The 14,322-nt window shown below is 39.3% G+C and overlaps 1 long non-coding RNA gene across 3 annotated transcripts in view; it reads left to right on the forward strand.

Moving 5' to 3' along the window:
- Positions 1-14,322, forward strand: part of LOC138106825 (uncharacterized) — a 38,047-nt gene that overhangs the window by 19,994 nt on the left and 3,731 nt on the right. For 2 of the 3 annotated variants that reach the window (XR_011149141.1, XR_011149142.1), the window contains 4 exons: positions 401-550; positions 9,023-9,217; positions 12,334-12,394; positions 13,260-14,076. This is a non-coding gene — a long non-coding RNA (uncharacterized lncRNA). The remainder of the gene's footprint in view (positions 1-400; positions 551-9,022; positions 9,218-12,333; positions 12,395-13,259; positions 14,077-14,322) is intronic. The other variant, XR_011149143.1, reaches the window with a different exon arrangement.

Genomic DNA, 14,322 nt, shown 5'->3' on the forward strand with positions numbered 1-14,322 from the left:
ACAAGGTGTAGTTCTCAAATAACAAGATTTTATTTAATATTCATAGGGCACTGTGCATACATAGATAAATAATATATATCAATGCCAGTCCCTGAATAATTCACTGTAAAATCATAGAATGGCTTGGGTTGAAAGGGACCTTAAAAATCATTCAGTTCCAAGCCCCCTGAAATGGGCAGGGACACCTTCCACTAGATCAGGTTGCTCAGAGCTGTATCCAACCTGGCTTTGAATATTTCCAGAGATAGGCCATCCACATCCAGTGCCTTACCATCCTCACAGTAAAATTTTTTTTCCTAGTATCTAATCTAAACCTCCCCTCTTTCAGTTAAAAGCCAATTCCCCCTGTCCTATCACTACATGCCCTTGTGAAAAGTCCCTCTCTCTCTCTGTCCTGCAGGCCCTCTTTAGGTACTGGAATGTTCAGAGGTCTCCATGGAGCCTTCTCTTCTCCAGGCTGAACAACCCCAACTTTCTCACCCTGTCTTCATAGGAGAGTTGCTTCAGCCCTCAGCATCTTTGTGGCTGTCCTCTGGACTTGTTTGAACAGGTCTGTGTTCTTCTTATGTTGGGGGCTCCCAATCTCCTTTCTTGTTTTTATACTGTGTTATCCTCCAAAAATTGCATCATTTTTTGTTATGGTTTGGTCTATGGTTCTTAAGATCTGTCTGGTAAGACAGATCAACATTGAGAGCTTCAGGAAAAACAGCCACCTGTCTAGTATTTCCTACCCTACATTGCTCTGGAGCTATTGAGGAGCTGTATCTTTCACAATGGGAATATTTATAGGAATTGTAATGAAACAGGTGAATATAACTGATGAAATTGTCCAGATATCTTGAGAACTCCTGGACAAATATTATTGTACCTCACTATTGAAGCTATTCCAAAGCTTACCTGTACCTTTAACTTAGTTTGGATGTAATTTTTTAATGTGCATAAGTTGGGTATTTTACTGCATTTTATATATGTAAGTATATGCAACTATGTATTGCTGTGTTCTCCATGCTTTTTTGAAGAACTTGATCCTGCATAATTCAGGTCTAGGCAAGGTCAAAAATGACAAGTGCGATAACAAGCCAGAGGAACCCAATTCATTCTTTCTTAATTATGGTGAAACTGTAGTGCTGTCAAGTTACCTCTGTCTGATATCAAAAGTATGGCTCAAAAGAGTAATATGTATTGCAGCTACATGTTGTATTAGTATGATGGGGGCTACACGAGATCTCCTGTCTCCTCAGACATGCCTTTCTGCCCACATCCTCCTCCTTCACCATACACTGCAGGCTCAGGAGAGTACTTAAAACATCGTGTTGTTCGTGATTTCAAAGAATTTCTTCTTGCCTTTGGAGCAATCCTTCTTTGCACCTTCAACGGGAATTTGTAGCACTAATACCAAATTTGCATTACACTATGGAACAGCTAATGCAGATCCTCTTCTCCAGCTTGATAGAAGAGGAGGTCTTTTAAAAGAACACCAGACTGGAGTTTATTTCTAAAGCACTACAGACAAGGACAGTCCAGTGTTTTATGTGGGTTGAGCTTACTTTCAGTGAACCCTGTTGCAAAGAAAAATTAAGTATATTTTCTGTTGCCCAAGTTTCACTAATTATTAGAGACACTAGAGCCACATCAGTGAGGTGCATCCCCATGAACTGACACAACAGCGTGTCAGACAGACTACAAACAACTGCGCTGACAAATTACATTTTACCATCTATGAGTGGTCTTCTCAAAATAACATTCAAGTGTTTGCTCAGTGCTCTACAGGGTGATGAGCAATATTAATAAAACATTGCCTTTGGGAGAATGAAGAAAAAAGGTACTTGTGGCACAGCATAGGAGTCAGATTAAAAAAAAATAACTTCACAGTGCTTCTTTAAAAACCTACTAAAAATCAATGGAAAGTGAATTTAGATTATACTCAGTAAGTACACTGCCTCAGTTTCAATCCTTATGAGGTAGATTCTTCTCATATGGACTACCTTCTGAAACACAAAGTTGTATCATTCAGCCTCTTGATTGACTCTCCTCTGCATATTGTATAGTAGTAATTTCCAAAGTATTCACATTTTTCAGTTAGCAAAGCCAGCAAGTATCCCTTGTATGGCACACATACCAGCCACACAAAATTTCCAGGGACCTGAATGCCAGCTGACTACACAGCTGGCATCCTACTTCTGGTCATGCTTGGCATGAACGACAGCTGTAACATCGGATGGCTGCAGGCTTAAAACACACGCTGAGATGTGTGACTCGCACCTCTGAGCTTTGTGACACGATCACGTGGACGTTCAAATCGTAGCGATAAATCCATGGCTTGCTTTCAGTTATCTCCAGTATTTGAGCCAAGTGGATGTTAGGGCGCACAAATCGGAAAGCCTGGTCCGACAAGCAGGTCTCACCAGTCCTGTTGTAATTGGAGTGTGTGCAGCAGTAATTGCGGGACGTGGCTTTCCGCGGGTTACTATTGCAGCAGATTTACAGACACTGCTTAGGAGGAGGGGTTGTGGTGATAGCTGCTGTATTGCACAACAAAAGGAAATGAGGAGCTCTGAGCAGCTGTGGAATTACAGCCCTGAAGCTACAAAGATGCCTGTTTTGTAGAGGTCAGTGTCTCTGTAGAGAGGCGAAGGTGATGCCTGGTCTGTTAATGTAGACACCAAGCATCTTTTTTGAGAAATATGACTTTAATATTTCCCCCTCCCCTATAAAAGTATCCCAGGGTAATAATAACAATAAAACCCCCTCCCCCCACAGTGTTTTCCTTTTAAACCCATCAAGCATCAGAAAAGCTGTCATTTCAGACCAACTTCTGCCCATCCCTATGGCAACTAATGGAAGCATTTAATACTATATATACAAAATGTAATTTGCTCCCCCGCCATCTCTAGTTATACTCTTCTTTTTATGCTAAAATTGCTCCATGACGCCTACAATGTTTGGAAAATGCTTTTGAAGTGACATGCATCAGAGGTTCAACGTCACTGAAAAAAGCTCAAGTGACCAATTAACAAAATATTGATTTTGAAAAAGCAATTGTGGAAATTAGCAAAGGCCAAAAATATCTTGCCTGAACAGTCATATTTGTAGTCTTGGAATGCCCAGTATTAAAACTTATAATGTCTTTGGAAAAGGAGGGAGAGGAGAAATCAAGCACTGATTATCAAACCAAAAAAAGGGACAGTATTTAATATTTTTGCAGGCTGCAATCCCTGTCATAGAAATAGCTTTTAAAGTTATGAAGCAGTCTCTGGAAATCCTTCCTCTGCCTAACCCCTTATAGCTTTAGAAGTTACTTAAAGTCAGTTTGAACTTGGGGCTTAAAATACTAAAATAAAAATGATGAAAAGATAGAAGTAATATGGATTTCTTTAATCTCCTTTTCAGAAGGGAGGGATGTATCCAGTGCTTACAGCTCTATGTAATGAACCTTCTGTAACACAGAACACACTTACAGTTATTTGGATGTCCAGATCTTCTGACTTGTTCTCTATTCCTTATAGCTTTTATCTATACCTGTTTCAGAGCTGAGCCCCCTACAGTAAAATCATTATTAAATGCAAGCATACTAGGTAATAATTTCTTCATTCTGTTACCTCCTTTGAAATGGTCAGACATGCACAAAAAAAATCTCAGTTTCAAGTAGGCCAGCTTTAAAGAAATAGATAAAGCTATTTTTATAATATGTAAACATATAGATCCACATATAAGTTTACAAATAGATAGATAAATGAATCAGGCAAGAAGAGAGCTATTGTGTGCTAATACACTGTCTCTGTCATTGTTACAATAATAACAAACTCCCAGGTTATCAGAATGTCTCCCAGGTATCTCAAGTAGTGATTTCAAGTGGGTAAGGGATCCACTTCATTAAACTCAAGAGACAAGGTAGCTCTGCCATTGCCTGAGTTCTTATATTCTTATTATAGTGCTCTGCAAGTAAGGGGTCTTACAACAATCACCAGCTGGCAAGGACAGGTATCACCTACAGACTAGTCTGAGTAGCTCTATAGTAGATTTAGAGAAAAAATTAAAAGCTACGCAGAATTTTATGCCTCTTAGAGATGCCCAGCATGAGGAAGAGAGTGAGAAGTAAAAATTTACTTAGGATAATGCTTTTTACAGTATTTCTTTTGGAATTGTAGAATCATTAAGGTTTGAAAAGGCCTCCAAGATCATTGCATCCAACCTTTGACCCAACACCATCACTTCAACTAAACCATAGCACTAAGTGCTGGACATTTCTTGGACGCCTCCAGGGATGTGACCCCACCACCTTCCTGGGCAATCTGTTCCAATGCTTTACCACCATCTTAGGGAAGAAGTTTTTCCTGATGTCCAACTTGAACCTCCCCTGGTGGAGCTTAAGGCCATTTCTTCTTGTCCTGTTGCTATATGTCTGGGAGAAGAGACTTGACACCCACCTTGCTAGAACCTCCTTTCAAGCAGTGGTAGATAGCAATAAGGTATCCTCAAGCCTCAATTTCTCCAGGCTAAACAACCCTAGCTCCCTCAAAAAGAATGTGCAAAGGAAACTCAACTTCTGCAGAGGAGGTATGTGGGCACAGCAGCATTACAGTGGTGACTAAAGCCAGACAGTGCCAGCTGCTTCCTCTAAATCATTTCTCTTTCACATTCCTTGTGCTAGTCCTTCTGTAGGCATAGACCATTAACAAATACCTGTAAGCCTCCTAACATGGTTCAGTTACATGAAGGTCTAACCAGATACTTTTCTAGTAAAGGAGCTGCTTAAACAATATTTCAGGGATTGGACCTTGCAAAGGCATGGTCAGTTCCTTTCAACTTTAGTTTTCTATCTGGAACTTCAAGCGGTGGGTAGGTAGAAATAGCTGTGTGCCAAAAAGTAATAGGACACAGTCTTGAGAATGGAGGAGACAATTGCTATATGGAGTGAACATTGCAGCATGCTAAAACCCTGCCTGTAACCCCATGGTATGGGTTTTTCCATGCATTTCTTATTTGGCTTGTATTTTTCACCTGTGTAGGTACAGGACTATAAGAAGTTCAGTCCAAGCTGTGTAATGCACACAGATAAAACAAATTTCTCTTTTGAAACAGGTCCTAAACTGAAATTCACTAAATTTGGCAAGGATTTGGTATTCAAGATGTTTTAGTACTAGGATAAAAAGGGCTTCTGCCTGTGAACCATGTAAGAAACACACTTTGTCACAGAGTTCTATGACAGACTTTCTACAAAATCATCCAACAACAAATTTCTAATCGGCATTTGACCAGGGAGACTAGTGGAGTTTGAATTGAGCCACCACCACTCCTTCGCCAGTTTCTCACACCTGAGGAGATACTGCAGCTGGGTAGCTACTCTCTCTTATCTCTGCACATAGTCAGCGGCCAACAAACAACAATTACTCCAGAGGTTACTTCAGAGTAATCCTGTCTTCCATTTCTCACTTCTTTTATTAAGAGCCCACAAAAATGAAGTCTTAGTGAGAATCTTCTTTGTGGTGGTTCAACATCTGCAACTCACAGGGAGGCTTCAGTGGGTCTTGTAACAAATGAGAATGAGTTGTCTGGCTGTAGAAATAAGGGAGAATCAATCCTAACATGGTTTGTGCTGGAAGGGACCTTAAAGATCATCTAAGTTCCAACACCCCTGCCATAGGAGGGACACCTTCCTGTAGACCAGAGTGCTCAAAGACCCATCCAACCTGTTCTCAAACACTTCCAGGGATGGAGCATACACAGTTTCTCTGGGCAACCTGTTCCAGTGCTTTACCACCCTAAAAGCATAGTATTTCTTCTGACTATCACATCTAAACAACCCACTTTTGATTCAAAGCCATTCCCCCTTGTCCTAAAACTACATGTGCTTGTAAAAATGCTCTGTACATAGTTTAACATGAAAATAGGATATGGTGCATGATTGAATTAGAGCATCCCTAATGAAAGGGACTAGTTGAACAGTATCTATAGCATATAACATCTCTGTGTGTGACAGGCTCCTCTAGCCAAATGCTGGCACTACTGAAATCAGTCTGGGTTTTATGCCCATCTTCTGCAAACCCCATGTGAATACGGCATATTGGGAGATATTAACATTTTTTTAGGTATGTGAAATTTCACTTCTAGGCTGTAATTTTTCTCCCAATGCCTGGAGCCTATGAGAAAACACAATTTGCTGGAAACAGCTCCAAAAGCCTGAGGAAATGAGGACTGGAACATACAAATAGTGTGTGCTTAATAAAAGAGAGATGTAGTATGCCCTTCCAGAAAAAGATTACTGAAGAAGGAAAAGGTGTTTGAAGGCAGTATTTAATGCAGAGTTGCAGTTTAAATGGAAAAGAGCATAGTGGGATAGATCAATAAACATGCAGCAAACAACAAAAAAAAAAGCCCAGGTTCACAGAAATTCAAGGCAGAAGGAGACTTGAGAAATTCTCTAGTCCCTGTGCACCACAGCAGCAATAGGTTTACCAAGCTCATTCTCCAGTGGTGTTTCTCTGACCTACAGTTTAAATCTTCTCTTGAAAGATAGCACAACCTCCCTGGTAGATCTTCCTAGTATACAAGACCCTTTGGATTAGAATTTCTTTTCTTAAAGTCTCCCAATTGTTCTGCTGCAAATTATAATTTTTCCTCCTTTTTTCCTCTGACGCATATCATGAATAATTGAGGAAGATGGTGTAACTAGAACGTGTCACATAGAAGTAATGTATTCAGTCACTTCACCAAAGGGAGAATTATACTCATCTGTAGGTGACTAGAAAGCCGCCATGAGACCCTGAAATGTGAGAACCTTTGAAGAACATGGTTGATCATTTTCTTCATAATGAAGAAATACATTTGAGATACTTAAAATAACTATTTGTCTAGCCCCTCAAGCACTCTGCTCTTTAAGCCCTGTCTGTCTCCTGCAAAGATTTTTCACTAAGTAGTAATACACTGGATTTCCCAGTCATCTGGAGAATTGTGACAAAGCCAGATATTGTCATTATTGATAAAAAAAAAAAGCCTATTGTGTCACACAATCTGGTTCAAACTCCTGGCTAAAGCAGTTTTGCCCAGAGCAGGTTGCACAGGATCGTGTTCAGGCAGGTTTTGAATATCTCCAGAGAAGGAGATTCAACAACCTCTCTGGGCAGTCTGTTCCAGTGGTCTGTCACCTTCAAAGTAAAGATTTTTTTCCTCATATTCAAGTGAAACTTCCCATGTTTCCATTAGAAGTCATCTCTTCTCCCAGATAAACAGGGCCCAGCTTTCAGCATTTCTTCATAGAAGAGATGCTCCAGTCCTCTAATCATCTTCATAGCCCTCCACTGGATTCCCTCCAGGAGTTCTATGTCTTTCTTGTCCTGAGGAGCCCAGAACTGGACACAGTACTCCAGATGTGGCCTCACTAAGGCTGAGTAGAGTGTGAGGATCACCTCTGTTAACCTGCTGGCAATGGTCTTCCTAACGTACCCCAGGATACCACTGGTCTTCTTGGCCACAAGGACACATTGCTGGCTCATGGACAGCTTGTTGTCCCTCAGGACCCCCAGCTCCTTCTCTGCAGAGCTGCTTTCCAGTAGATCAATCCTTAACCTGTACTGATGCATGGGGTTATTCCTCCCCAGGTGCACGACAGGACTATTGCAATTATTATTCCAATAAGGTGTCCTTCCATTTTCATTACTTTTCATTACTTCCATTTTCATTTTTTTACTCTTACAACTCATATGTGTTTCTGTAATGAATAAATTCCCATCATCTAGTCACAGACTTCTTGTCATCTTCTCTCTCTGAGGGTGTCTCTCACCACCACTTAGTGGTGTGTCCCTTTAAGTCACATTCACCAAATTAAGCTGGTGAATGGTGGAAGCAATGGTAAGTCCAAGATTCAGCAGTAGACTCCAAAGGAATATGATAGTACTGAAAGAGGACAGGCAATCACAGTGGAAAGATCCATCCTTCACCCTCAGGAAAAGATTATTTATTCAAGAGTAACCAGAGAAATGTCTGTTCAGATTAGAGTGGCTAATAAATACTCTGAGCCTGTTAAAAGCTAAAACTTGCCTAGTGAAATAGACAGTGGCTTGAGTTGCCCCCTTGCAAGGCAACAGAAAATGCTGCTGCTCCCAAAAGTGGCAGCCAAAAGCCCCATGGGCACTGGGTTTTCTTCTGCTACAGAAGCTGAACTTGTGTCTCCGCTGCTTCGGGGGGAATTAGAGGGGCTGGGGCAGCAACTGCTGCTTCTGGAAGGAACTGAAACTCCCTGGCAGCAGCTGCTTGGCAAAGCAAACAATGAAATAGCTCTGGCAAAGAGTTCTGTAGCCACTGTTGTTTTACAGGCTCCCTTCCTCCCCAGCAGTCTGCTTTGCTGTGAAACTCTGTCCTGTCTAAACCTAGAGCTGGCTGGGAGAAGGAGCCCACGCATGACCTGGGATTGAGAAGATCATATATCCAAGATGTAATTAACTGATGCATTCCGTCTGCTATGGTTAGAAGGGACAGCTCCATCCCAGCTGCATTTCATTCTGCTCTATTCATTGCAGATCTGGATTTTGCTGAGAGATCCCACTAAGCATTGTGTACATCTGCTTTAAACAATCTTCAGGAAAGAAATCATTTACAATTTGCGCTATTCCATTATTATTCCTCCTCACTGCCTTTCTGAGTCCCTAGTGTCTGCAGTCATAACTCAAAAGTCCCACTGTGGCAGGGGATGAAGAAATAATCCCTGCCTGAAAGAATTTAGCATCTAAATATTTTCTCATTGAAATCCGTAGCAAAATCTGGTAGAAGAAAAGCTTCCTTTCTCCATGGAAGCAAACAGGGGAATAACAGAGAGCATGAGCAAAGGACAGACCATTACCATTAGTGGGACAGTCTTTCTATGTCTTACCATTGTTTCAACTCATTGGCACAATACCTAAGTGTTCCATAAATTTCAGTAAGGTATATCCACAGCATCTTTCACCCTTTTCTCAAGACTTTCTTCATTGTCCATACTCTTCTGAGATTAATGCTTTTACATTTCATCCTTTCTGTGATTTTACAGTTTCTATTGTTCCTTTGTGCACAAAAGCCCAACCACGTGAGATTCAGGACACTAACTGGTGATGATGGTAAGGGAAAAAAGAAGCAAACAAAAACCATCAAGCTAAAGGCCAGCAGCATAAACAGCACAGAGAACTGTTTCCTCCAGGACATAGGTGTTCTGGCTCCAGCACACAGAATGGAATCCAAATTACAGGTAGGACAATGTGCTTGAAGTCTTGATCTCTGCCACACATCCACCTCTGTTTTACAGGAGGGGTTAGCAGCTATGACATAAGTGCAATGGCACATTAGGAGGAAGCCAACGTCAGCTTCTGGCTCCCAAGCCAGATGCTGTTGATGCTGCACGGCATTTAAATTTCATGGATTTCCACTAGTACATACACAATCAACTTGGAAAAGAAAAACAAAATGAGACCATTCTCTGTCTGATCTGTGTCTTATAGGTCACTAAATAAGGCTAGAAAATACTGTGAGAGATCCTGAAATACAGAGAGCTCATCCATGAAATTGATAAAGCAGAACTGTTCCTATCTGAAATACTTGTAACATAGAACTTCTAGAGGGAGAAGATACATACATACACAGAGGTGTACACACAAGAAAGGTATTAAAAAAAATTAGTGATAGGTTACAAATGTTTCTCCTATCTGCACAGGTTATTCATCTCTAGTGGATGTAGACCGTCTGTGTTATGGCAAAACAGCTGCCCTGACACACATGGTCTTGCTAAGGCTGCAGAAGTGGGGTTTTTTTAACTTGGCTAGCTTAGGAAAAAAGTACTCTGTCTCTAGTCATTCTCTGGCAAAGTGCAGTATATCTAATTTTGTTAAATTCCAAAACATACTGTACACCAAAGTACTTGTAGGTGTAAAGGAGAATGTCAAGGATGAGTCAAAGATTAATACCTAAATTATAAAGTGTGAAATGGGAATTGCAGTCTTAAATATCATGTAAAGAACTAGGAAGTATTTACCTAGTCTAAAGCACTACTTGCATTGTAACAGGCAAAATGCTACTTCTTTTAGTTACAGGGGATTCTTTAATAGACCCAGGCTTGAGCAGGAAGATGCATAGGGTGGAGGACAACTTGATGAGACCTTTACAAACTTCAGCAGAACTCTTATTCATTGCAGCATTCACTTCAGTCACACCTACTTCCACTGCTGTGCAGAACAAGGATGAATACAGGATGGTACTTAGAAAAGTAGATGCTTGACTAGTTTATTTCCTTCAAACATACCCCTTCTTCCATTATTGCGCTACAAGATTGTCAGATGAAGTTTTCCACTTTCACCAATCTGCACCTTCAGGTACTTCATTGTCCTGTTTTTCATCCATCCTTACAAAACTTTCTTTTGCTTTCTTAAACAAACAGACATGTCTACCTTACCAGTAATCTTAACAAACCAAAAAAAAAAAAAGCCCTCTGTGATGCTGTTAGTGCTTCCTGCTTTTTCATTTTATCTCTTGCCTCTTACATTCAATTGTCAACTCTGCGTCAGGATCACTTCTTCCCTGTGTGCATAGAGTCCTGAAAACATACAGGGAGCTTTTAGATGCTTGGTTAAAAATCCCCAATAAATAGAGCATAAAAGACTAGAATTTTAATCAGCTTGTAATTTTCTCACTGTCACTAAGCACAACACCTGGTAAAGACACAAGGATATTTTTTTTAAAACATAGTTGAAGAGACAGTAATGATGTCTCATTCGATTCATAGGCTAACATGTGGAAGCAGTCCTAACAACACTCAAACCCAAGTTTCAGGTTCATCCTTGGAGCTTTACCAACTAACTTCTATTTTAATAATCAGTGCCCAGTGAGTCCAGTGCTGCTCAAACCACGTGCTTCAGCAACTGATACTTTGCACTGCTCATTAGCTGGTGACAAATAGGATACAAAAATAAAACTTTGGGAAGCAGACTTAAATAGACTTGTCAGTTGGTTATAGAGAATCCTGCCAAAAAGTGACTTTGTTTTTATTAAAAGAAGAATTGGTTCATCAGAGAAATAGTTCCAGAGACCAGACTTCTGAAAACCCTGCTTTTTAATCAGTTAAAAATACTGAATAGCTATGCACATACGTATTTTTAGTAGAATCTACTAAACATCACTTCTTGACATCAGCCAGCTCAGATTCACTGTATTCCAAAGTAACCATTTCATACTTTAGCATCTTCAACAAGTCTTAAGATGACTTTAGCTCTATTCTTGACTGTTTAGTCCTCTGCTTATCAGAACATAATTACTAAAGAAGGTAACCAGAAACAACAGGGATAAGAAACCTACAGGTAAGTTACTGTCCTTGTGATTTCCCTAAATCCTTGATAAAGTCAGGCTATGTTTAGGGTAGAAGGCTCAAGGTCTCCTTCATGCAGCTTTTCCTCTGTAACTTGTTGTGTTCTTTTTCTAGCTATATCTTATAGTGACTTGGGCACTTATTTTGCCATCTCTTAATTCAACTTGCTTCATCTAATATGTGGTTGGGTCAGATAAATAGCCCTCTAGATACAACTCTATTTACCAAATCTCTGCTATAAAGACTGGCATATAAAGAAAATATAGAGAATTTCTTTCTATAAAGAGAAGCGACTGAACAAACTGAATTGATATTCAGAACATGTAAATGAAACCCAGAAAGTAAAGCTAACTGAATGCCTGTAAGGATGCAGACTGCTGCACTTTGAATATTCTAAAATACAGAATATTTACAAAAGCCCTGGCAAAGGAAGGTGTTGCAACTCTATAAACTTCAAGAACTAAAAGCTTACATCATCAGTCTGAATCTTTTCCTATGATTTTACTGAACAACCTAGCACATCTATCCATTACTGCACTTGGTGATGAGTATGATAGTCAGTCCTATAAAACCTGGTAGAACAAGCACTGTATTATAGAACAGAATCGCTGTGGTTGAGTAATCTAATGGCAGCAGCAGAGATGGTCACTAAGTTAAGTTTTGGGATTCTGCTTTAAGCCTATGCCATAGTTATTGCTGAGCATCTCACAAACGAGCAAGTTCACAGTATAATATTCTCAGCAATTAATGAGTTAATGCCTATTTAATTACAAGAGCTCAAATATTTCCTTTTTTTTGAAACTGTGCCAACTACAAACTCATACATGCTGTCAAAGCCGGTCAGCATCTTAATGAAGAGGCAATCCACAGTGAGAACTAAAGAAAATCGAGGTATTCAAGATTTACTCAGATGTTGCAATAAATGATGGCAAGATAACTAATATGAACAATCATGTTAAAGGAAAAATTTTCAAAATCTGTATGACCAATTTCAATTTTATTGTTTTCAGATACAGGAAGAGGATTGAAACCCCAAATACTTAGAAAGAAGAACACGGACTGGAATCTGATGTTAGTAGTGACATTTCTACGGCAGGGAATCTTGCATCTCTGAAAGAAGTCAAAGTCACTAAGATAAAAATTTCAGCTTGTGAGAAATTCTTGCAAAAAGAGTGCTAGAAATTACTCCTGGTGAAATTTTCTCAAATGGGAAGGCATGATGTGAAACAATTAGGTTGATTAACTTTACATGAAGTGTGGCTTCCAGTAAGATTTGGGGACAACAGTATGTACCTGTATCATAAAAAATGCCCATAATAAAGAACCCAAGAGAAAACCTTTAGCACTCTCTGTCTGCAAGTAGGAGATGCAAGAGATCTCCATGTAGAGAGCTGCAAGGGAAGTCACAGGCCATTTCAGATACAGGCTCTCACAAATATCTAATTATTAGGCAGAGCCATACTGAAGTAGGGGCAGACCCACTCTAGTGAAGTAGCATTCACTCTAATTTTCTTCTTTAGCTCTGACGTATAGGGAAATTTGTTGCTCATCTACAGCACACGTTTGTAAATGGGTCCTATCCTTTTTAACGGGGGGAAAAAAGCAGCCTGGGATTTTATATATTTTTTATATTTTCTGTGACTGTGTATGCCTCCTTCCTTCTGACCCCCGAAATACCAAGACTGACAAATTGGGACAAAAATTTAGACAAGTATTCAGAGTGTTATGTGGAAACTCATTTTAGCATTAAAAGAATATACCCTACAGCCATTAGCAAAAGGTTGCCTCTGCTGGCAACTCTCAATATGTGTTTGGAGTAGTTAAATTAACCTTCAGGACAGGATTTCTGGATCTGACTCTTTAAAGTACAAATCTTCAAGAACAGAATATCTAATTTTCCCTGCCTCTTCTTTTTGCCCTTCTGCTTCCTTTTTAGCATGCTCTCATCAAGTCTTCTGCTTCCTGTCAGCAATTAAAGAGTTCCAGATGAACAAGAGTCTGCTTCAAATGATTTGCCATGTTAAGAAGAAGAAGAAGAAGAAAATATTACTAAACTTTTTCTAGGAATGGAAAAATTGTTTTTGTTTGGTTTGTTTTTTTTCACAAATCAAAAGCAAAAGTATTAAAAGAGGAGAAAAAAATTCCAGTATCTCATATGCTGATGAAACAAAAAAGTTCAGAGAATGCTAGATATGGATGACCTTAAAGAAAACAGTAATGAGAAATAAAAATAAATGTGGATAGATTTCATATTAGTCACAATAGAAACCTGAAAAAAAATTCATAGTCTAAGTGCATCTCCGATTTTGTATTTAGTTATAGAAACTGAGCTATTGCTGGAATAATACTCTTTACTTGCTTCAGAGTAACAAAGGATGAACAGAAAGAGAGAATTAAATGCATTTCACTTCCCTGATTCTGAGTTTGGGCTACATGCTGCATAATTTCATTTTGGCCTGAAAAATATATTAATATCTGGAAAGGCATAAAAGCCTTCTTTGCTTCTATCATCAGCAAAGTAGGTTATCACTAGTTTTTAGATAAGTATTTTTGCTACATGAAGTATGCTGAGACTTCATTTAAAACTTGTTCTCTTTTCTATTCTATTATCCTGGCCTGTGACAGCTCTCTATTTAATGTCCCTGTTTCATAGGCTTCATCTTGATAACACCAACATGCAGGGGAGATTTAGATAGCCAAGTGGATTTGTTGACACTTACTATTAAAACAGCCTATACCAACTGAAGTTTTAGGTAATTATTTCAATATTTGCTACATTATTGTTATGATAACAACCAAGAACATATTCAATCTCTACACGTTTTGGCAAATACAGCATTTTAAATTGAATGTTGCTTTTCTTTAATAAGGTGTCATAAAATATGCATACATTGTCTCTATTACCAGTATTGCTGTAGCACATCTCTCCTGGTTCTCCCTTTCTTATTCTAAATTTTTGCTTGATATTACCGAAAAGGATCAATACTTATGCAAAGGCT

This window comes from Aphelocoma coerulescens, chromosome 2 (genome assembly GCF_041296385.1).
Source record: "Aphelocoma coerulescens isolate FSJ_1873_10779 chromosome 2, UR_Acoe_1.0, whole genome shotgun sequence".
Classification (NCBI taxonomy): domain Eukaryota; kingdom Metazoa; phylum Chordata; class Aves; order Passeriformes; family Corvidae; genus Aphelocoma; species Aphelocoma coerulescens.